General features: G+C 41.8%; 1 protein-coding gene across 28 annotated transcripts in view; it reads right to left on the reverse strand.

The window, feature by feature from the left end:
- Window positions 1-23,066, reverse strand: part of KIF16B (kinesin family member 16B) — a 295,534-nt gene that overhangs the window by 193,688 nt on the left and 78,780 nt on the right. The window lies entirely within an intron of this gene.

Raw genomic sequence — 23,066 nt, forward strand, 5'->3', positions numbered from 1 at the left:
ACAAGCATATCTATACACCAATAACAGACAAACAGAGAGCCAAATCATGAGTGAACTCCCATTCACAATTGCTACAGGGAGAATAAAATATCCAGGAATACAACTTACAAGAGATGTGAAGGACCTCTTCGAGAAGAACTACAAACCACTGTTCAAGGAAATAAGAGAGGACACAAACAAATGAAAAAACATATCATGCTCATGGATAGGAAGAATCAATATCATGAAAATGGCCATGCTGCCCGAAGTAATTTATAGATTCAATGCTATTGCCATCAAGCTATCACTGCCTTTCTTCACAGAATTAGAAAAATACACTTTAAATTTCATATGGAACCAAAAGAGAGCCCATATAGCCAAGAAAATCCTAAGCAAAAAAACAAAGCTGGAGGCATCACACTACCTGACTTCAAACTATACAACAAGGCTACAGTAACCAAAACAGCATAGTACTGGTACCACACCAGATATACAGACCAATGGAAGAGAACAACAGCACACGTCTACAACCAACTGACCTCTGACAAACCTGACAACAATGAGCAATGGAGATAGGATTCCCTATTTAATAAACGGTGTTGGGAAAACCAGTTAGCCTTATGCAAAAGACTGAAACTGGACCCCTTCCTTACATCTTATAAAAAAATTAACTCAAGATGGATTAAAGACTTAAACATAAGACCTAAAATCTTGAAAACCCTAGAAGAAAATCCAGGCAGTACCATTCAGGGCATAGGCATGGGCAAAGACTTCATAACTAAAACACCAAAAGCAATGGCAACAAAAGCCAAAATAGACAAATGGAATCTAATTAAACTAAAGAGCTTCTGCACAGCAAAAGAAACTATCATCAGAGGGAACAGGCAACCTACAGAATGGGAGAAAATTCTGCAATCTGTCCATCTGACAAAGGGCTAATATCCAAAATCTACGAGAAACTTAAACAAATTTACAAGAAAACAACAAACAACCCCATCAAAAACTACTCTAACAATAAAATTAATTTTTTGGGGCAAGAGTTAATAAAATCACACTGAAATGGTTTCCATTTCTCTACCCCAGGGTATGTGAACACAGCACCTTCACTCTGTTCTCACCTCGTCTTTCCTTGTTACACCCTCAATTCTCAGATCCACCAGTGAGACAGAAAACATGGGAGACAGGAAGAGAAGAATCAAATGGGAAGTGGAAAAAAGAGAGGGAAGAGACATTGGGCAGAAACACATTCCCAAGCAATCTCTACTGAACGAGGCTTGGAACAGAGAGAGCTAACCATCATGAAATCTTGGGGCCTCTCAAACTCCACTACAATGCCCTCTGGAAACTTTCCCTCTCCATAAGTTAACAAAATTTTAAAAATTGACCCCCCAAAAAAGCCAATTATGCATTGAAAAGCAGTATTAATATTGACATAAAAGGGTAACACTGAAAAAATTCCTTGATTTGGGAAGCATAAAATAATAAGTCCTAAAATACATCTTCACTTTCACTCTGTGAAGACTAAGCCTCTAGGACCAGTAGCTTTCTCTCTGATGGAAAGTGGTCCCTTCTAGCAATAGACAGGGTTCTGCCCCACCAGCATATTATAGGCGCTGACACAGGTATACCCCAATGATAGGATTGTAATGACACTATATGTGGTAAATGGTATAATTTTTATCATCACAAGAATTTGAGTCTCTGCCTCAGGATGATATAATCTTGAATCTTCCTTGCAGACCTCAAACAGAAACTTCATATATTTAATCACAAACAGCTTAGACAGTTCTCTTACAGAGAGGGCTCATTTTAAAATAAGAATATGCCTTATCAAGTATATTTAGTCATAAAAACCCTAATAAAAATATGATTTTAAAAAATCTATCACAGGACTGTGCACAAGCAAGCTGAGGGCTCTTTTTACCCACACACCGAGGCCAAACCACCTAAAGTGATTATTACACATACTGAATTCACTGAGAGACAGAAAATGTGGCTAATTTACTACATATGGTACTTAAGAACTTTCCATATTAATTCTTATTCTTTTTCATTAAGGTGTTTTATTAATCATATCTTCTGAAATTCTGTGATCTCACAAACACCAAAGATAATGACGTTACTTACCTTGTTTCTCACATAGAGTTCCAAACATTTAAACAAATATTAATCAAAAGTTTAAGAACTGCATGCGTGGGCTAATGTCAACATGAAACTAGGTATGAACAACAAAAATTACAACCATAGCTACTGTTATCTACTGAGCACATTTGATCTGCTAACCAGGGGTTAGCAAACTGATGGTCTGAGGGAAGCACTCTGCTGTTTTTGTAAATAAAGGTTTATTGGACACAGCCACCCCCCACTGGAGGTCTTATCTGCATCTGCTTTCCTTCCACCTCCACAGAGATGAGTCATTGTCATGGACCATACAGCCTGCAGAGCCTCAAATATTTACTATCTGGTTCTTCACGGAAAGTCTGCCAATCCCTCTTGGAGGCACAGTGCTAAGTACTTTATATAGATTATCTCTTTACACAGATTATTCCAGTGAGGTGGAAATGATTATTACCCCCACCGAGGTCTATCAAGATGGAGAAAACAGGTTTATCAAGATGAAGTCATGAGCAGCCAAGCCAGGCTTTGACACCCAACCCTCTAAACTGCCAAGCTCCACTGGGTAGGAGCTGGGAAGATAACATAACCCTAACTTTATAAAACTGCACTGGTATAAAGGTAAAGGCCTTCTAAAACATCTGAAATTAAAAAAAAAAAAAATTAAAGGACTATGCCAATCTCAGGAACAGAGAGACTCCCACACACCCCGTGGAAAGGTTTCCTGAATGGCATCATCATCACTGATAGCACAGTACTACCAACTTTCCCATGATAACGTCATGCCATGGGCTCTGACTACACTATGTTTAGAGCAAAAAACTCTCAGCTGGCTGACCGCCCACCTACTGACTTTGCATTCTGCCTCTGCCAACCTATTCTATGTGCCACTACCATGCCAATCCCTTCTTCAAGTACTGAGAAAGTCATTACCTAAGGGCATACCTTTTGTTTTGAGTTAAACAGACTTTGACAGACCAACCTTAGAACCTAGCCATGATGAGTATCAATAGTCAGAGGATAAAAACCAAGTCTAGGCCAGGCGTGGTGGCTCACACCTGTAATCCCAGCACTTTGGGAGGCCGAGACGGGTGGATCATGAGGTCAAGAGATCGAAACCATCCTGGTCAATAAGGTGAAACCCCATCTCTACTAAAAATACAAAAATTAGCTGGGCATGGTGGTGTGCGCCTGTAGTCCCAGCTACTTTGGAAGCTGAAGCAGGAGAATTGCTTGAACCCAGGAGGCGGAGGTTGTGGTGAGCTGAGATCGTGCCATTGCACTCCAGTCTGGGTAACAACAGCAAAACTCCATCTCAAAAAAAAAACCGGGTCTAGGTTCTGAGAAACTAAGCACATCAACCATTTTTCAGAGTGCCACTATCTTCTAAGATGACAGCTTTTTTAGCAGAAAAAATTTTACTGTTTTAATAGGAAAGACCAAATGGTAAACTACAAAGAATAAAAAGGACTTTTGTTATAAGGAATCCATTCAGGCTACAAGTCTTCTTTAGTCCTGGACACCAAAACTGCAAAAGTGCATTTAGGTTAGAGTTCAACAGAAGTCCTCAGAACACAAAAAAGTTCAGAGTGGTCGGGTGTGGTGGCTCACGTCTGTATCCCAGCACTTTGAAGGCCGAGGCGGGTGGATTACGAGGTCAGGAGTTCAAAACCAGTCTCACCAACATGGTGAAACTCCATGTCTACTAAAAATATAAAAATTAGCCAGGTGTGGTGGTGCACTCCGGCAATCCCAGCTAGTCAGGAGGCTGAGGCAGGAGAATCGCTTAAACCTGGGAGGCGGAGGTTGTAGTGGGCCAAGATCATGCCACTGTACTTCAGCCTGGGCAACAAAGTGAGACTCCATCTCAAAAAGAAGAAGTTTGGAGCAAGCAGGCCCCTCCATTCATCAATCTTAGAGCCACAGAGCACGAGAGCATCCTAATGGCTTTCCCAACTTTTTATAAACAGGCCTGCTAAACGTTGCTTTACTTGATGTTTCCCAGACTTATTTGAGCAAGGATTTCTTTTTCTTTCCCTTTACAGAACCATATTAATACTCAAACAGTCCCTTGACAAACATTCCCAAGGGTCTGCTGTGTGATAGGCACAGAACTAAGAGACCAGAACTAGAATCTGGGGAGGATACATATTAAACATAAAATTGCAAATTATTAAATGAATATTAGTACGCTGTGAAAGAGATTGCAGGGACTAGAGTAGACACTTTGAGAAACGCTGGTATAGGAAGGACGCTAGACTAGAAGCCAGAAAATTATATTCTGACCTCAACTTGGACCCTAACTCTCTATGTAATCCCAAGGATCACTAAGTGTGTGCAGACCTCAGATTCTCCTAACTATAACATGACAAGGTAGGATAAGATCGTCTCCGAGCCTCCATCCATTTTGAATTCATTCTATGTCATTAATTCAATGTGAAATGAGAGAAATGAATAAGAAATTTCAATACACTACTTAGGCACTTCAAAAGAAATACTGATGGGCTCAGATAATGAAACTAAACTGGAAAAATGTCTTCAGAATAAATGTCCAGAATTTAAATGAGCTCTGAGTATTTTTCCTCAAGCAGTAATGAAGCAGTAAGAACTTTAACGGGGAAATTAAGGTCTGACATGATCTAATCCATGCTCTTTCTCCAGCTTTGGTACCTCCATCCACCACCCTGCGGCTCCAAACTCACTCAGTGTTCCCAAAATCCCCAAGTCCTCTGCTAAAAAGAGTTTTCTGAACTCAGGCCATCAGAAAGTCCTTTTTGCCCAATGAAGGACTCTTAACATATATGTGGTTCTATGGCTACCCTCAAAACCAGCTCTCTCTGAACCCCTCCTGAAATCCTCACTACCATCTTCCAAAATACTTAACCTGATGACCAAGTCCTCCTTTGTGACCGCGCCAATCCTAACACTGGCTTTTAGCAGGCCTTGTCACTTACTAGCTGTGTCAAGTTTCTTACCCACTCCAGACTCTGTTTCCTAAAACAGAATAACAAATCTGCACATTGCAGGATTTTTATGCAATTCCAATGAATAACTACATGAGAAGCGCTTAGGGCAGTGCTTAGCACATAGCAAGTGCTTATGCACAGGACAGCCTCCTGCTTTCCCTTCCCTCCTTATGAACAGAAAAGTTGGTTTTGTTGAGGATAGCAATATACTCAGCTGAAGAAATCACTTCCTAGCCTTCCTTGTAAGCAAGAAGCATCATGTGGCATAGGTCTGCTATGAAACATAAACAAAAGTTGCTGAGTGGGGCTTAAAAGAGGACTAAACTCAACTAACATGCGTTCCTTTGCTCTTCCCCATTTTTCCTGACAAATTTCAGATGTGATGATGTGGTCACAGAAATGCCTCAAGACCATAAGGGTAAGACCAAGAGAATCACACAGACCTCAGCTCTATCAACCATGTACCACTTAACCCAGGCCACCAGCAGTCAGCCTAGTTCTGCAGTTCCAGGTGAGGAAAAAACAGAGACAACTTCTAACTACCTTAGGATACCTTTTCTCTGGTTGTTCTTACCTGCAGCCAAATGCATGCCCTGATCCAGTTAACTCTTATTATTATTAACTTAGCACCTGCAACAATTTATTTCATTATCTGCTTACATTTGGTTTCTCGATCAGACAAAAAGTATCCTATTCACGTTCACACAACACCTCTCACCAAGCAAGTATTCGATAAAAGTTACATGATAGAATGAAATGACAATGATGGCCATCACAGTTTGTCTCCAGTTCTTTCAGAAGAGAAAAACCCTACTTTTAAGTTTCAAAAAGATTTTTCTTCATCCCTAACTGAATATTCTTCAAATAATTTAGCATTTGTGAAAGTTCCCACAGTGCCTGAAGCTAAAGTTATTTCTTTAACAAGCACTGATATGTAAGTATTGTGTGTCAGGCACTGCTTTCCGTGCTTTCACAAACAACTCATTATATTCTCATGAAAACTCAATGACTAGGTACTAGTATCCCCATTTTACACCTTAGGAAGCTGAAGTGCAGAGAGGTTAAATAAGTCACCCAAGGTCATACAGTTAGCAACCAGCAGAGCCAGCACTGCACTGCATACAGTCTGGTTCCAGAGTTCATGCCCTTAACTGATAACTCTGCTACTTCTCAACCACTGACTGTGACAATACATTTTTCTTTCTGTTTCTGGGTAAACAAGGAAGGAGCTGGGAGAAATTCAATCTGAATATCTAGGAAGATTCTCGGCTCCACAGACAAGCTAGGAACCAACACAGAGGTTATCTGGCTAGAGTGAACATTACACCAAATGTTCAATGAAGGACGACAGAAATAATTGTACAAGGAAGTGTACGTTTTAATCCTCTTAAGAACTTCTAAAGCTGAAGATGAGGAAAATGAGGGGTAAAAGAAGAAATGATACTCCAAGAAGACTCTTTTAAGTGGCAAATACAAGTAAATGAAGAAAAAAGTTTTCTAATGGCAAGCTAATCAAAATGACTACCTAAGACCCAAATTATAAAAAAAAACCTTTTAGCTGTAAGGTATTACCCAGGTACTCTGCCCTTGAAGCAACTTTAGAAAAATTATTTCAAAGAACCTCCAGAAATATGAAGATGCATTTTCATCTTTCTGCAGCAATTCTCAAAGTAGCTACAGGAAGACATTCCAGCTGAATAATCACTTACACTAAATTCTGCACAATTTATCTGTCACACAGATTCTGCATCCAGAAATTACCAGCAACCAGGCCCAATGCCATGGTATTGACAGTGGTATCTGTCACATCTTCAGACAACTCCGCTACCAAGGGCCCGGCAAAAATTACAAACAGGTAAAGCATGTTTTCCTATCTACAGTGACATCTAGTGTTAAGAAACTAAAACGCACTCTGTAGAACAACACTTATTCCCATTACTACAGTATCTAAATGCATATTATAAAACAGGAATATATACATAACTCTTAAATAGATTTTCCCATAATTGGGATTGCCAATTGTCAACTGTATTCCACTCCAACATTTAAAATTTTTCATAAGATTAACCCATTGAGAAGACACACTAGTTTTGTTAAAATGAATAAAGCCTTTTGTTCTCCAATAGTTTTGTTTTAAATGCAAACATATCTCTACTTACTAACAGCAGACTGGAATGTTAGGAGATTTTGCAGACGTTAAAAGACATCTTGTTAAATTTAACAAAAGGCAATCTGGCTTAATATAATAATAAATACAAGCCCTTTATTCAAAATCAACTTTCAAAATCTCTGAAGGAGAATAATTTAAATGCAAATAAGCCCATTATACAATGGTTTCTGATTTAGGTATACCATGGGCTAAATCTTGTCTCCAAATTTTACATCTTGTAATTAGATTCTAAAAGATGCAGGCTAGCTATATATGCCTCATCAAAGTGAAGTCTCATTTTGGTTATAACAATAAAGGTCTTTTGAATACCATTTTTAAAGGTAAATAAGGCATTGCATTGGATTAGAAATGAGAAAACGGGAGCTAGCCTGGGGTTTACTTCAAAAATTCTGAGACCAAGTTATTTAATTTCTCTTGCCTTCGATTTCCTTTTTTTTTTTCTTCTCAAAAATAAAAAAAAAGTGGGGGAGGGATGGTGGGAAAGACAGAGAAGCATTTAGCCTGTATATTCCTTCCTGGGCTCCTCGCTCTAACATTCTATGTTCTATGAAGAAGATGATCTCTAAGATCTCTTTAAATATCACTTTAGTTATTTAAGCCACACACAATGCCACACAGCACTCTGAGGAAAACAGTTAAGACACATTAAGACTCAAGCAACAAACAAGGTTTGTATTGAAATAGGTAAGGAGCAAAAGACCTCTTAAAGATGTTTACATGGTGACTCCTAACCTACATCAGAGCCGTGCTAAATCTCATCCACTATGACTCTGCACTTTCTTAACCAGCAAGGATCATCTAAAGTCCCTTAATAAAGGCTTTCAGAAATCACGTCATTTAAGAGCGCTTTATTGCTGAACAAGGATAGTCATGAACATTCTGGGTAAGTGAGGATTTGCCGACAGAGTAAGTTTTAGGTCTTTGTTTAGGTTACAGGGGATGTTTGCTGAAAAGGTTTTCTAAGATGGAAAAAGAACTCTAAATAATTCAAAATATGCCTGGGGTATTCTACTACAATTATGGTTATTACTTTCTTACTTGGTAGAAAGAACTTTGACCTGGCTGAAAAGAAACAGCTATGGCTTAGAGGTAACGGAGACAAAGAGAGATAAAGGGGGAGGAAGCAGACCAGCAAAATGAATGGACAAACTCAACAACGAAAAGAGAAAGGAAATGAAGCAAGCTGAACCCAAAAGACTCACCACAGTTAAGATGGCTCCAGACCACTGCACCTCAGAAGGTACTGATGGGCACCTGTGATGAGTGTGACTGTGGGTGGCAGCTCTCCAAGATGACTGGGAAGGCAAGTTTATGTAAAACTGAAGCAGAGTGAGCAGGAGAGAGCTGGAGGAGTGCCCAGAGGCTGAGGACATTAAATACTGGGACAAACCACTTGATGACAAGGGTCAGAGGGCAAATCATTAACAGAAAGTGTTTTCCATACCTTCAGAAAGTTCAAAATAGAACCACAGTATGATACAACTAGATACCCACCAGAGTGACTAAAGTGAAAAGGACAAAAAACAGTGAATGTCATGAGGATGTGGAGTAGCACGGTTGCAGGGCAGGTAGGAACTCAAATGGTACAACCATGTTGGAAAACTATGTTCAGTATCTACTAAAGCTAAACATACAGTAAACCCCCTTTACCTGCGGTTTCACTTCCCAAGGTTTCAGTTACCCACAGTTAACTGTGGTCCAAAAATATTAAATGGAAAATTCCAGAAAGAAACAATTCGAAAGTTTAAAATTACACACCGTTCTTAGTCGCACAATGAAATGTCTCACCTTCTGGGGCAGGACACAAATCACCCTTTCTCCAGCATATCCATGCTGTATATGCCCCCAGGCAGGTACAGGACACAAATCACCCTTTCTCCAGCATATCCATGCATATCCATCCATGCATCTCCAGCATATCCAAGTGGCACAGGACACAAATCACCCTTTCTCCAGCATATCCATGCTGTATATGCCCCCAGGCAGGTAAAGGACACAAATCACCCTTTCTCCAGCATATCCATGCATATCCATCCATGTATCTCCAGCATATCCATGTGGTACAGGACACAAATCACCCTTTCTCCAGCATATCCATGTTGTATATGCCCCCAGGCTGTTAGCAGACAGGTATCAGATCAGCTGGTACACTGTTTGTATTCAAGTCACCCTTATTTTAATTGATCATGGCCCCAAAGCACCAGGGTAATGGTGCAGGTATATTGTGATAATTGTTTTATTATTAGCTATTGTTGTTAATCTCTTACTGTGCCTAATTTATAAATGAAACATTATCATATATGTACACACAGTATACATAGGGCTCAGTACTATCTGAGGATTCAGGCATTCACTAGGGGTCTTGAAATGTATCCCCTGGGGATAAGGGGGAACTGCTGTACACCTACTCAATGACCCAGCAATTCTTCTTCCAAGTAGACACCTAACAGAAATATGTGCATATGTTCACCAAAGACATGGCTAAGAAGATTCATGGCAGCACAATCTCTAACTGCCCAAAACAGAAAAAATACCCAAATTCAAAGAGTACAATGAATAAACTATGGTATAGCCACATTGTGTTATACAACTATATACAAAGACATAAGTGGATCTCATAAACATAATACTGAATAAATATGGTACACATACACCATGGAATACTATGCAGCCATAAAAAGGAACAAGATCATGTCCTTTGCAGGGACAAATATGGAGCTGGAAGCCATCATCCTCAGCAAACTAAAGCAGGAACAGAAAACCAAATACTGCATGTCCTCACTTGTAAGTGGGAGCGGAACAATGTGAACACAAAGAAGCCAAAGGGATGGGAAGAACATATGCTAGGGCCTGGTGGCAGAGGGAGAGATGGGCGGAGGGAGAGCATCAGGAAAAATAGCTACTGAATGTGGGGCTTAATACCTGGGTTGATAGGTGCAGCAAATCACCACGGCACAGGTTTACCTGTGTAACAAACCTGCATATCCTGCAATGTAACTCAAAACTTTTAAAATACATTTTTAAAAATACTGAATAAGTAAGGCCAAACAAAAAAAAGTGCAGTTGTGCACTACATAACATTTCAGTCAGTGATGGGCCACATGCAATGATGATGCCGTAAGATTACAATACCCCATATTTTGACTGTACCTTTCCTATGTTTAGATACGTAAATACTTACCATTATGTGCCAGCTGCCTGCAGTGTTCAGTAGAGCAACATGCTCTACAGGTTTGCAGCCTGGGAGCAACAGGCCATACTGCCTAGGTGTATAGCAGGCTATACCATCTAGGTCTGTGTAAGTCACTCTATAATGCTTGCAATGACAAAGTTAACTAATGACACATTTTTCAGAAGACATCATTGACATCAAGCGACACGTGACTGTGCTCTGTACATTCCATGTGTATAAAGTTTGAGGCAGACTAAACAACACTAAGCTTTTAGTTGTTTTTTTTTCTAAAACAGGGTCTCACTCTGCCGCCCTGGCTGGAGTACAGTAGTGCAATCACAGCTCACTGCAGTCTCAACCTTCCAGGCTCAAGCGGTCCTCCTGCCTCAGCCTCCCAAGTAGCTGGGACTACAGGCACATGCCACCTGTCTAGCTAATTTTTTTTCTGTAGAGTCAGGGTTTCTCTATGTTGCCCAGGCTGGTCTCAAACTCCTGGCCTCAAGCAATCCTCCCACCTCAGCCTCCCAAAGTGCTGGGATTAAAGGCATAAGCTACCACACCTGTCCGAAAATCAACTTCTGAGGTGGAGAATAACTGATATATGTGATTTTGGATGAGAAATGGGACTTAGCAACCTGAAGAAATGTCACATCAAACTCTGTTGCTTGACTTCCATCAAATCTACTGGGAATGCCAGTATACTTTCACGCCAACTGTGAGAACAAAAAAGGCTTAAATGTATACTGTACTGGACCTAGAGAAAAATGACCATCTTCTGTGATGTCTGTGTTGCTAGATTCTTTCAGGGAGAATTCAGATCTATTTGGAACCTCCTCTCATCCATTTGACAAAGACAGCTTATGAAGGTTGGTTTTAGCTGGCAAAGTTTCACATCAAAGAGGACAGGTTCAGAGTGAACAAAATCAGTAAGGAAAAAGTGGATGAAATTACTGTAATACTGGCCGTGTGTTGACACCACTCTCAGCACTTTGCAGGTGCTCCTCCTCGTTCTCCTTGTAGGAGACGTACGATTACTGCTTGCCTCTTACAGTCAAGTAACCTGTGACCAAGGTCAGAAAGATGACAATGCTGGATCCAGAATAACAAAGGTGACACTGTAAAGTACTAGATAAGATGTGAGAAGTGTACAGCCATCTGCCTCCTTGGAATTATCAGAATATCCTGGTAATAGATATCCACATGCAACTCAGGACCTTATTCTTTTGTCAGTAGATGCCCACTTGCTAATGATGCTGATTAGCATAAGCTGGTACTTATGGATACATACTTCTTAATACCACCACTTCTGTTAAGATGCTTGGAGCTCTGCTGCCTGGAGTTAAGAGAAACTGCTGTCATCCTTAAATAATGCAAAGGCAAGATCAACCAGGATGCTGAGGAAAAGTAATCTCTGAAAACCGGCTGTTGTGATACAAATGGAGGGCAAGTCCAACCTGCAGTTCCTAGTAACTGTTGCTAGGCACGCTGGGTTGGAAAACATCAAGCTAAAGAGGTCAATGGGAAATTGAGCCAAATTCAAAACCACCGATGAAAGACTGGAGAAGAGAACACACCCACATTTGGAGCTTATTTTAAATCCTGCAATCAATCTAAGGAGAAAAGGAAAATGACATGAAATACACAGAATTTGTTGTGTGCCATCCTTCAATTCTAACACCAGAAAACAGAAGGCTCTCCTGCTACGGAACGTTCACACCACAGTACAGATATTCAGCTGCTCCTTTATGTAATTTTTCAACTCAATACAGGATTTCTGAGTCATAAATATTCAAAATATTTTCTCTTAAGTCATAAAAGAATGCTTCAATTAATGTGCATCTTCTGTTTGCCTTGAAAATATACGACACTATGGCAAGCGGCCAAGTTCTGTATCTACGGTACAAAATGTGGATGGTGTCATCCAGATGCACCTGCTCCCCCAACCCCAGCTTACAGTGGCTATTGTGAATGAGCTTGACCTCACTCCAAAGGGCTCCAGAGGTGGGCTCTGATTCATCTCAATCAATCAGGGTAACCCATCCCCTATCCCAGCAATTGGTTTACAGAACCTAGACCTAAGCCAGTCAGCATATAGTGTCTCCCTGGCCCCAGGGATTGGTTCAGAAATGCACCAACCAGTGCAGAGCTCGAAATTTTGTTGGGAACTCAGAACTCACACTCCTCGAATTTGGGTAATATGTTAGGGAGATACAAAGCTGCAATTGCTGCTCTCCCTTTGCTATTCTGAGCATAGACAGCCTGAGGAGTAACCAAAATGTAGAACCAAGAAGAATCCCAGTGAGCCAGAGCCCTGATCAAACCACACCTAAACTCCATCCTACCATTACTCTTCTGTAAGCTAATAAACCCCTGTAAGCTAATATAACCCAGTTTGGAATTGGGTTTTCTGTTATTCAATGTAAATAAACAAACATAAAATTCTACCTGATAAAATATCTCTAAGTAACCAGCTTGTATCTGCATAAAACTACATACTTGTAAAAGTTTCCACATACATAATTTCATTTCTTTTCTGCCCACCTGAGAAGATAGGTATTACTGGTAACCCAGTTTTACATCAAAAAGGATAGATTCAGAGTAAACAAAATTAACAAGAGAAAATGGATCACACTGCTATAACGCTCACAGTGCTGACCATGTGCTGGACACTGTCCTCAGCACTCTCCATGCGCTCCTTACTCCCCTTATATGATAGAAACTACTATTGTTGGCATCTTACAGTGAGATTCTGAGAAACAGAAAGTGACTGGTGACCAAGGTCGGAAAAACCATTAATGACTGATCCAGAATAACACACAGGCAAAAGTTACTAGTCTAGGCACGCAGAAAACCATTTCCTTGCTCCCTGGCTCACTATTGCTCCACCAGCCACCTGCTTCTCTCCAAGCTCACACCTCTTAGAAATCCTCCAAGGTGAGTTAAATGTGTTCCTGGGTGACATAAACAATTAACTTATCTGTATCACGAAATGGTGTTTTTTAAGTTTCTTAGCCAACTAAACCAAGTTTCCACAATGCAGCATCTACTAACTACAAGTGTATGCAAAGCACACTTCTATATGACCAGTCAATCTTTTCCTCTCAGACCACAGCAATAAATATGCAGTCAGAGCCCATCAGCACACATGCCACACTGCAAAAGATCAGAAGAAAAATCCTTATGTGTTCAAAATAACTTACTGCATGGCACCAACATTTAACATGGTGCACATGAATTATTTCTGAGCCTTTTCTCCAGAAATATTATTCAAAAGTAAGAACCAGCATAAACTTGGAAACCCTTTATTTATGAGCAGCTCCTTCAATATGAGAACTGCAATGGAAAATATAGTAGGCTTGGCATTAGTAACAACATCAGAGCTGGTTCTGTGAATAGCTCAGCTCAGCTCAGCCTCTGACCCTGCCAAGCGCTATAGCACTGACAGTCATCTTCCCTATTAATTATCAAGTCCCAGTTGCAGAGAACAATGAACTTTGTTTATTACTTTGCCTTTCATCTTAAAAACAGTTGCAAGAGCAGAACTTTATAAAAGGAAGAACACTGTTTGATATAAATTAGCTTTCAAGAGTCTAACTTTGGTGAGAGGGTGACAAATTAACAACTGCATACTATATAAAGTACAGTAACATCTTTTTTCTTGTTTAAAGATCAAGGAAGAACCAATGAGATAGTACGTGTAACTGCATTTACAAAGATAAGTTTTGCACATGGTGGTACTGATGGTGACTTTTGTTCAGACAGACTCAAAATCGTCTGTTCTAGTCTGCAAATTAAAGCAGAGAGACGAATGATATCTCATAATCCTCCCAAGTCATCTTCATTGCAACTCCCTATCCCAAATACTCCCTCCTTTCAATATTCTCTTCTATGGGAAGACAGGAACACATATACATACAAAGCTGCAAACCACTGGGGCTAGCAGAAGGCAGAGGGGCAAGGAGAATAGAGAAGAAAAAAGATGCTCATAGCAGATTTTTTTGCAGAAAATGCTAAGAATCATTGAGCTCCCTGTACTTGTGCCTTCGGGTTTTCCCCTCGCTCCTAGACTCTGGTTGTACCCATGACTACCTTTAGCCAATGAGACATTAGCAAATGAGATGCAACTGAAAGCCTGAAAGATGCTTGGACACTGGGGTTATCCTTTCTGGCCATTCTTAGGATCCAGAGACCACCATGTGAAGACCTAAACCGAAGGGTGATGAAAGACACAAGAACAAATCATCCCCAGCTGACATCGAGCCAACCACCAGCCATGTGAGTACATTCTGGACCATTCAACTCCAGGGTATGAGTAAAGGCAGGAGAAATCCACCGAGCCAGGTTGGACCAGAAAATTATAGGAAATAATCAGTCTGTTTAAGCCACTAGGTTTTAGGGCAATTTGTTCTATGGGAAAACCTCAAACTTGTCCTGAAACTTCTCAAAAATGGGAGCGCAAGCTAAATTCAATAATTATTCATGGAACACTTCCCATTTATAAGGAACTACTATACAAGACACTAGAATTTTTAAGAGATTCAAAGTTAAGCAAAACGTTTTCCCTGACCTAAAGGAATTTATACTTTAACAGAGGGAGTGACAAACATATGGATAGTTACAACAAGATGAAGGATTAAATATCATCCCCTCCCATCTCTAGGAACAGCTGTCATTCCATGTATGAACTCGTTCCTCGAAATAACTTCTGCAGTAATGTACAGCCACACTGGGCCTTTATAACCAACTATTCAGTGTTCAGACCTACTAAGCAATAAATAAAACAGACAGAAACCATGTCCTCACGGACTTTATATCCGAATGGATGTCAATTTACGAAATACTTTCTATACTGCAAGGGCTTTTCAAAGTGCTTTAAGTGTGTGTATACAGACACACTCATGTATATATATACATATATAATTTCACTTAGCATAAGTTGTCTTTTTAAGCAAATTTAACTAATAAAATACTAGAACTGAAAAAGTCTTACTTATTTTACATAATCCCAAGCTTCAAATGTCAGAGATCTGGAAGCAGGACACTGATATTATTTTATCAACAAATGTATTTTAGGCCTGTTCTGTTAGAAGTCAGAGGACAAGACTAGATGAGACTATGGGAGCTTTACAGAATACCCAGTTGTGGGAAAAAGTCTTCTAGCACTAGAATGTAATTTCCATGAGAGAAAGGATTCTTTGTTTTGCTCACTGGGTATACCCGGCGCCTAAAACTATGTCTACCACATAAGATGCTCTCAATAAGCATGTGCTTAATGGAGAAGTGAGAAAAAAAGGGAGTGAGGGATAAAGGGAGGGAAGTTGGGAAAGATGCTCTATTATGGGGAGAATATTTTCAAACTTACAGTAATGCTAGAAATTTCCTTCTCAACATAGGCAGCAATCCTAGTTAATTAGAATGTCAGCATGTCAAAGGATGCCCACCACCTTTTATCTCTTCTTCACCAAAAAGTTTTCAAAAGTTTGAAAATAGTTTTTTTAAAATTACAAAAATGCATCTCACAGGAATGACTGAGCTCCTACAGGCATGACCTACACACGGACTGCACTGCACTAATCCGCAGGGGCTGAACTGTACTGACTCGATTTTTACAATGAAAACCAAAGGGGAAAGAGCACTGACTTCTAAAATTCCCACTGCAGCCAATCTCTGCTTGGATGAACACTTGGAAACTCAATATATTATCATCACGTAGTGGAATGAGCTCCAGAGTCAATACCTTCTGTTTTTAGAATGGCGATAACTAAACTATAAAGAGTATCTGTGATTATCTGAGGTCAGAATGTTGAAGCATCAAATGCCCAAAGAGTTTTCAGTAAGAAAGCTGGTAACTCATGGCTGAAAGCAATGTCTCCACCTTCATCTAAAATCTAGGGAAAATTGATGACCATAAATAAAATTAACCCCCGGATCTATTCCCAGGTTCAATGTTTGAATCAAGAAGAGGTCAAGATTAACTGCATTTAAAGTAGAGAGGCCATAAAAAATGTTGTCTCCCCCCTGCTTTGTCTGTCGGTTTTCCAGAAACCAGAGGATTCAGTGCTCTGGGCGACAGGAATCCAGAGGACCACAGGAAACTTGTTCCACAAACCTGACCCATCACGAGCCTGCTGAGCAACGGCCCCAGTTACAAGAGTCGCTTCCGAATCCATTACACTCCCAATACACGTCTTCTCCACGAAATGGAAAACTGCAGGCAGCCAGAGAAAACTTCTTTTATAGGTTGCCATAATCTTCCAGAGACAAAAAGTTCAGGGGATTGATTCTATTATAAAACAGATATAAGCTGGCTGAAAGCATGCCTCCCCTTGAAATTGAAACTCAGAAAATCTTAAGCCAGAAAAGAATCCCAATCTCATTTTACTATATTTCTTGTTAGTCCAAACATTTTGAAAGAGTAAAAAGTTCTCTTTCATCGATGTATTATCCACCCCTGCCATGGGCCCGTAGTATCCTGCCCTCCTACTCCCCCAGAGAAGGAATATCAAGACGCCAGTGCAATTTAAGCTTCAATCGTTTACATTAGGTACCATGATCACATGGATCCAAATATGCTCCATCCTCCAAACTCAGTTTTCGACGAACACTGATTGTTAAGTGTCTAAGATACCTAATAATTCCACATAATTAAAGTCTACAGAAAACAACTTCAATCCAACTTACATAAATTGCTCAGTTTCCAAGGAAAAGCCTCTCCAGCTAGGCATCTGCATGTGAGCACCTGCTTCCTCCTCTCCCCACCCCCTGCCACGCCACAGTCAAAAGCCCTGTGTGGGCAATGCAAACACCAAAGCCAGCCAGACATTGGAGGAATCAAAGGATATGTTTTCAGCGAAAAAAAAAAAAAGAGAGAGAGAGAGACCTTATTTATTAAAAAATGAGAAGAATAACCCATATTCAAACAGAAAGCACTCTCAGGCTGCAAGCACCACTTTGCAGCTCTGCTCTGGACAGACACTCACAGAGGCAGCTCTCCCTTCTGCCACACCATCTGTCAAAGGGCTGCCAGCTTGGCACTGTGGTCCAAACTGTCTGTGAGTTATTTTGAAGCACAGAGCTCAAGGAGTTATTTGGAAGCCAGATGACACACCTTGAGCACTTTTTCTTTAACCATTCATAAACAGAGAAATGAAAACGTGTGCAGGACAGATAAACCCAAAAGGGGCATAAAGACTGGGGCAGGGAAAGAGAACGCAGGAATGGAGAAACAAATGGGGATTCCTCCTCTTAAAGGATCACTTTAAAAAAAATCATTAGCAACAAAACATAGCAGTCTTATAAAAGCCAAGCCAAAAGGTACACAGGGCAGGGGGATTGAGTAGTCACTTTGTAAACCACTTCAAAAACCAGGCAGTTAGCACAATATTGCAGCCACGCAAAAGGGGAACCAATATGAAGGGCCTCAAGAATCCACTGATGTCAAGGCTGGATTTATCACAACACTAACTTCCCAGTTCCAAGACAATCATTGCAGTTTGAGATAAATTTAGCCAGGATGAAAATCTCACTGGGACAGCATCCTAACAAAGAGACGAGAAAGACCCAAGAAGAGAGGAAGAGTATGTGAGCAGAGCAGATTCTGAGGAGCCGGCAGTGCAGTCCAGTGCCTGCATGCGGAACACACTTGGGCATCAGATGCATCAGGAAAGGTCTAACCGCAAAACAGAAACTGCTTCAGTATTTAAATCTAAGGGATTTTAATACAAGGAATTGGTTTCTTAGCCGAAGGAACAGCTGGAAAGCCATTGGGAACAGTAAGGCGACCCACAAACTGGCAACAGCAGAGGCCAGCATCACCCTAGGCAGGAGGGGAAAAGGCACGAGGGGGTATTCCCCAAGGCCAGGGCTGTGTCACCTGGCAGAACTGCAACCACAAAGGGCCAGCCCTTGCTGTGGGAGCTGGGACCTTGGAGAAGAGGCACCTGCTGCTGGGGATGCCAGGCGAGGCTGAAGGGGGAGGGCATGGTTTCTGTCTGCAATCTCCACAGGTATCCAGGAGGCCAGAAAAGGGCAGCCCACAGGGGTCAGCCTATGAGACAGGGCAGAGCAGCAGAAGAAGAACAGATATGAGGACAAAGAAGCCTAAGAAGCCTGCTATGCCTTTCCTCAGTGAGTCTAAATCGGCACTGTCATCCCAGCACTTTGGGAGGCCGAGGCAGGAGAATTACTTAAGCCCAGTAATTTCAGACCAGCCTAGCCAATGTGGTAAAACCCCATCTCTATAAAAAATAAAAAATTTAGCCAGGCATGTTGGTGCATGCCTGTAGTCCCAGCTAGCTGCCTGAGAGGCTGAGGTGGGAGAGCCGCTTTAGCCCAGGAGATCCAGACTGCAGTGAGCCATAATCATACCACTGTACTCCAGCCTGGGTGACAGAGTGAAACCCTATCTCTGAAAAAAAAAAAATTAGCACTCAAACTTGAAGGTGCGGACCTGACCCCTGGGGGTCTTATTAAAATGTGGATTCTGATCCAGGAGGTCTGGAGTCTGGCCTGAGGACCTGCATTTCTAACCAGCTCCTGGGTGACGCTGACACTGCTATCCATGAACTACACTCTGAACAGTAAGGATCTAACTGATCCAAATAAAGTACTGAGCTGTCCTTCAGTCATATTCCCTCCAAGAATAAAAGTGCACAGTCACACATGAGCCTTTCTAGTAGGAAGGAGGAAGTAAGATGAAAAAGAGCGAAGAGCATGACTGGGGAAGGACCTATGCCTGCTCAACACTCCCTGTCACTCTGCCCACTGGGTCACCAGATTTGTAGGGTTCTGGGCTGTAGTTATGGGCTGGATTATGTCACCCTAAAATTCATGTTGAAGCCTTAACCCCTAGTACCTCAGAATGTGACGGTATTTGGAGGTACAGTCTTTCATTAAGTTAAAATTAATTAATTAAGGGGATTAAAATGAGAATATCAGGAGGTCCTAATCCAATGTGACTGGTGTCCTTATAAGAAGAAGAGCTTAGGCTGGGCATGGTGGCTCATGCCTGTAATTCTAGCACTTTGGGAAGCCGAGGCAGGTGGATCACCTGAGGTCAGGAGTTAGAGACCAGCTTGTCTAACATGGTGAAACCTCATCTCTACTAAAAAGACAAAAAATAGCAGGCACCTGTAATGCCAGCTACTAGGGAGGCTGAGGTACAAGAATCACTTGAACATGTGAGGCAGAGGTTGCAATGAGTCAAGATTGTACCACTGCACTCCAAGCTGGACAACAAGAACGCAACTCCATCTCACAACAAACAAACAAATAAAGAAGAGGAGCCTAAGATACACAGAGGGAGACCAGGTTGCAGGCACACAAGAAAAGGCCATATGAGGACACAGACAAGAGAGGGCCATCTGTAAGCCAAGGAGGGAGGCCTCAGGAGAAGCTAAATCTGCCAGCACCTTGATCTTGGACTTCCAACCTCCAGAGCAAATAGAAGTCCATTTTTTTAAGCCATCCAGGCTGTGGTATTTCGTTTTGGCATCCCTAGCAGATTAATACAAAGGTTTTTATTTTTGTTTCTTGATACTAACCTAATCCCATAAGTTTTTCCCACATGCCTGCTCTATGAGAAGCAGAGTGCTAGGAGCTGGCTTGCAGAATGATAACGAGACAGTCCTTGGCCAGATCCTGCTTCTGTTTTTCTGTGTGTAAGAGTTGGCAGAAAGAGGAAGAAACCAATACCACCTGATTCAAAGGACAAAGAATCCTGGGGCAGAAGCAAAACCAGATGCTGCAGAAGTACAGAGGAAAAGAAAATTCATCCCGACTGGGAAGCCGGGGGAGGAGGAGTGACCAAGGGAGGGGGCTTCAAGGTGGATTTTCATAGAGGCATAGAAAGGGACACATCCTGAATGATGGAGTGACACAGGCAAAGGACACGAGACAGCAGGAAACCCACAGCCCTGGTGCACACACCGACCAGCAGCAAGCCCTCCGGCAGGGTGGGGTGGGGACTCCAGGAGTGCAGGCACAGAGAGGACTAAACTAGGACAAATGACACCGACAAGGAGATTAGTGCCTGTAGGGGCCAGGCAAAGATGTGTGGACTTTAGAAAATGAAAAGTAATAAAGATGAGGAAGGTCGGCTAAGGGGCAAGAGAGTGAAGCCAGAGTACACCACACAGGATAATAAAACTCTCTCTCATTACCCAACTGTCTAAGACCTGCCTCATTAAGATAAACACATGTTCTACTGTCAACTACTTTCACAATAACTCGGAACTTTATTTTCTCTTCCTCTGTTAACTTGGATATAAGGAAGAGGTTACCACCCACTGTGATTTCCAAGCTAGGGACTAGGGTATGTGACAGTTAAGGTTGAGTGCCATGACCCAGTGAGTCCAAAACAGAACTGAAGACTAAGATCCAAGTTTTGAGTTCTGCAGATCAAAGCCCAAGGCTCCAGCCACGATGACCATGCTGCCACCAGCTCTGCTGCCGCCGGTGCCTGCTGTCAGGGCTCACACCCACCCGGCAGTCTTAGTCTTTCCCTCTCCCTCCATCTTCATTCAGCAGGATCGTGGATTCCACTCACCCAGGGCAAGGGAAGCCACAGACCAGATATAGGAAGAAGGGAACAACGTCACTCCATGCTTCTGAGTAGCCAAGAGCTTAGCATCTCATGATTTCCAGGGAAATTTAAGGAATTTTCAAGAGTAATTCTGATGTCAATGGACCTGTGCCCTACCCACTGACTTCAGCCTCCTGCCCTGCCGTGAGAGGCGGTTTCTGCAGCCACTCCTCATGATGCATGCCAATAAACCAACCTCATGGCTCATAACTGAAACAGGGAATATGAGCACGTGACTCAGGAAACTGCCACTGAGTTGGGGTGGGTTTTATGTGGCCTTACTGAACAACAACTGACAGAACACAAACAGCAGAAATATGGGAAAGGGTCACATAAACCACACAGATGCAAACCCAACAACTAACAATCAGTTTCTAAACGGTGCCTCCACAAAAAACATTTGAGTAGCTCTCCTCTTCACCTTAGAAGGCGCTGCCTTCCAATAAGGGTTTAAGGCAGCCCTTAAAACATCAAACATGAGCAGAAAATAACTGCAGGTTTAAAGCACATATACCAGCAGAGAAGTCTAACACAGGCTAGTAAGTCCGAGAAAGGGAAAAACATCGAAAGTGCATTCACAGCCGGGTGCAGTGGCTCAAGCCTGTAGTCCCAGCACTTTGGGAGGCCCAGGCGGGTGGATCACAAGGTCGGAAGATTGAGACCATCCTGGTCAACATGGTTAAACCCCATCTCTACTAAAAACTACAAAACATCAGCTGCGCACGGTGGCGTGTGCCTGTAATCCCAGCTACTCAGGAGGCTGAGGCAGGAGAATTGACTGAACCCAGGAGGTGGAGGTTGTGGTGAGCTGAGATCACGCCATTGCACTCCAGCCTGGGTAACAAGAGCGAAACTCCGTCTCAAAAAAAAAAAAGAAAGTGCATTCTCCTTTCTCATAACATTTAACACCTAGCACACATCACATTTTTTTCCTTCGCCTATGAAAAGTCACAAAAAATTAAATAATTAGATCTATTTTTTAAAAAAGGATTGGAACTGAAGGAGGATTTAACCTCAGAGGCCTAAGAAAGAGCATAAGAAAAAGTTCAGGACGCCTCTACAGAAAGGTTATAAAGGGCCTACTGCAGTGACATGGGGGTGCTGTAGTAGCAGAGACCGCGCCTCCAGCTTTTCCTCTCTTGCTGCACGGCCTCCTGTGCTAATGGGCACTACTTCTAGTAATGACTTTTCAAATAGCCAATGGTTTGATTTCTTTTCTTCCTTAGGTAGAGCAGATTTTAGTCCTCCCTCTTTGATAAATTTCCTGAGCAACGTTACATGGTATCGTGGAAAGTCAAATGACCTGGGCTTCAGGGACTGAGGCACCAACACCTCTTAGAGTGAATATAACTTAAATAACAACCAAGTTCAATCTTTGGTGAACCTACTCCACATCTGACTAATCTGAAATATGAATGAAGTCTTTGCTCAGTTTTCTGCACAAAAATCTCTCAACAAAGGAAACACTGCAGAAGTACCTCAAAATAATATGTCATCATTATTGTAATCAGAAAGAGAGAAAAGTCTGAATGCAGAAACCCTCACTTCTTGCAGTACAAAAGTAGCTAGGAAGGATATCTCTAGGACCATCAAAACCTACCACCATCTAACACCTAAGCACAAACTCTGATCTCGTGAGATACAATCTTCCTAACACCAGAGCAAGCCAAGTTGCCTAAATGGTGCAAGGAGCCGATTACATAATATAATGCTGAGCCTGCACTCTGAAACAGTTGTCAGGTGCAGACCTCACCTGCAGCTCCAAGGCCGCAGAAGCTCACCCTGTGAAACAGTAACTAGATGTGCCACTCTCACACGAAGTTGATCCACGTTAGGATTCTGCCAAGACATTCAGTCATACCTCATCTGTCTGGTCTCATCAGTATCAGACGGAGATTTCTGTTCTTTGGGAAAGTGTTACCTCAAAAGACGTCAAAAACAAACCTCAATTCAATAGCCTCTGAATTCTTGTCTCTTGTGCACAAAGTCAGCCAGATACCAACAAAGCACAAAATTCAAATTTGTGTCTCAGACCTGCATGGCTGACTCTTAACAGATGAAAGAGGTTTTCTACCAAGTCAG

Source organism: Callithrix jacchus, chromosome 5 (genome assembly GCF_049354715.1).
Source record: "Callithrix jacchus isolate 240 chromosome 5, calJac240_pri, whole genome shotgun sequence".
Classification (NCBI taxonomy): Eukaryota; Metazoa; Chordata; class Mammalia; order Primates; family Cebidae; genus Callithrix; species Callithrix jacchus.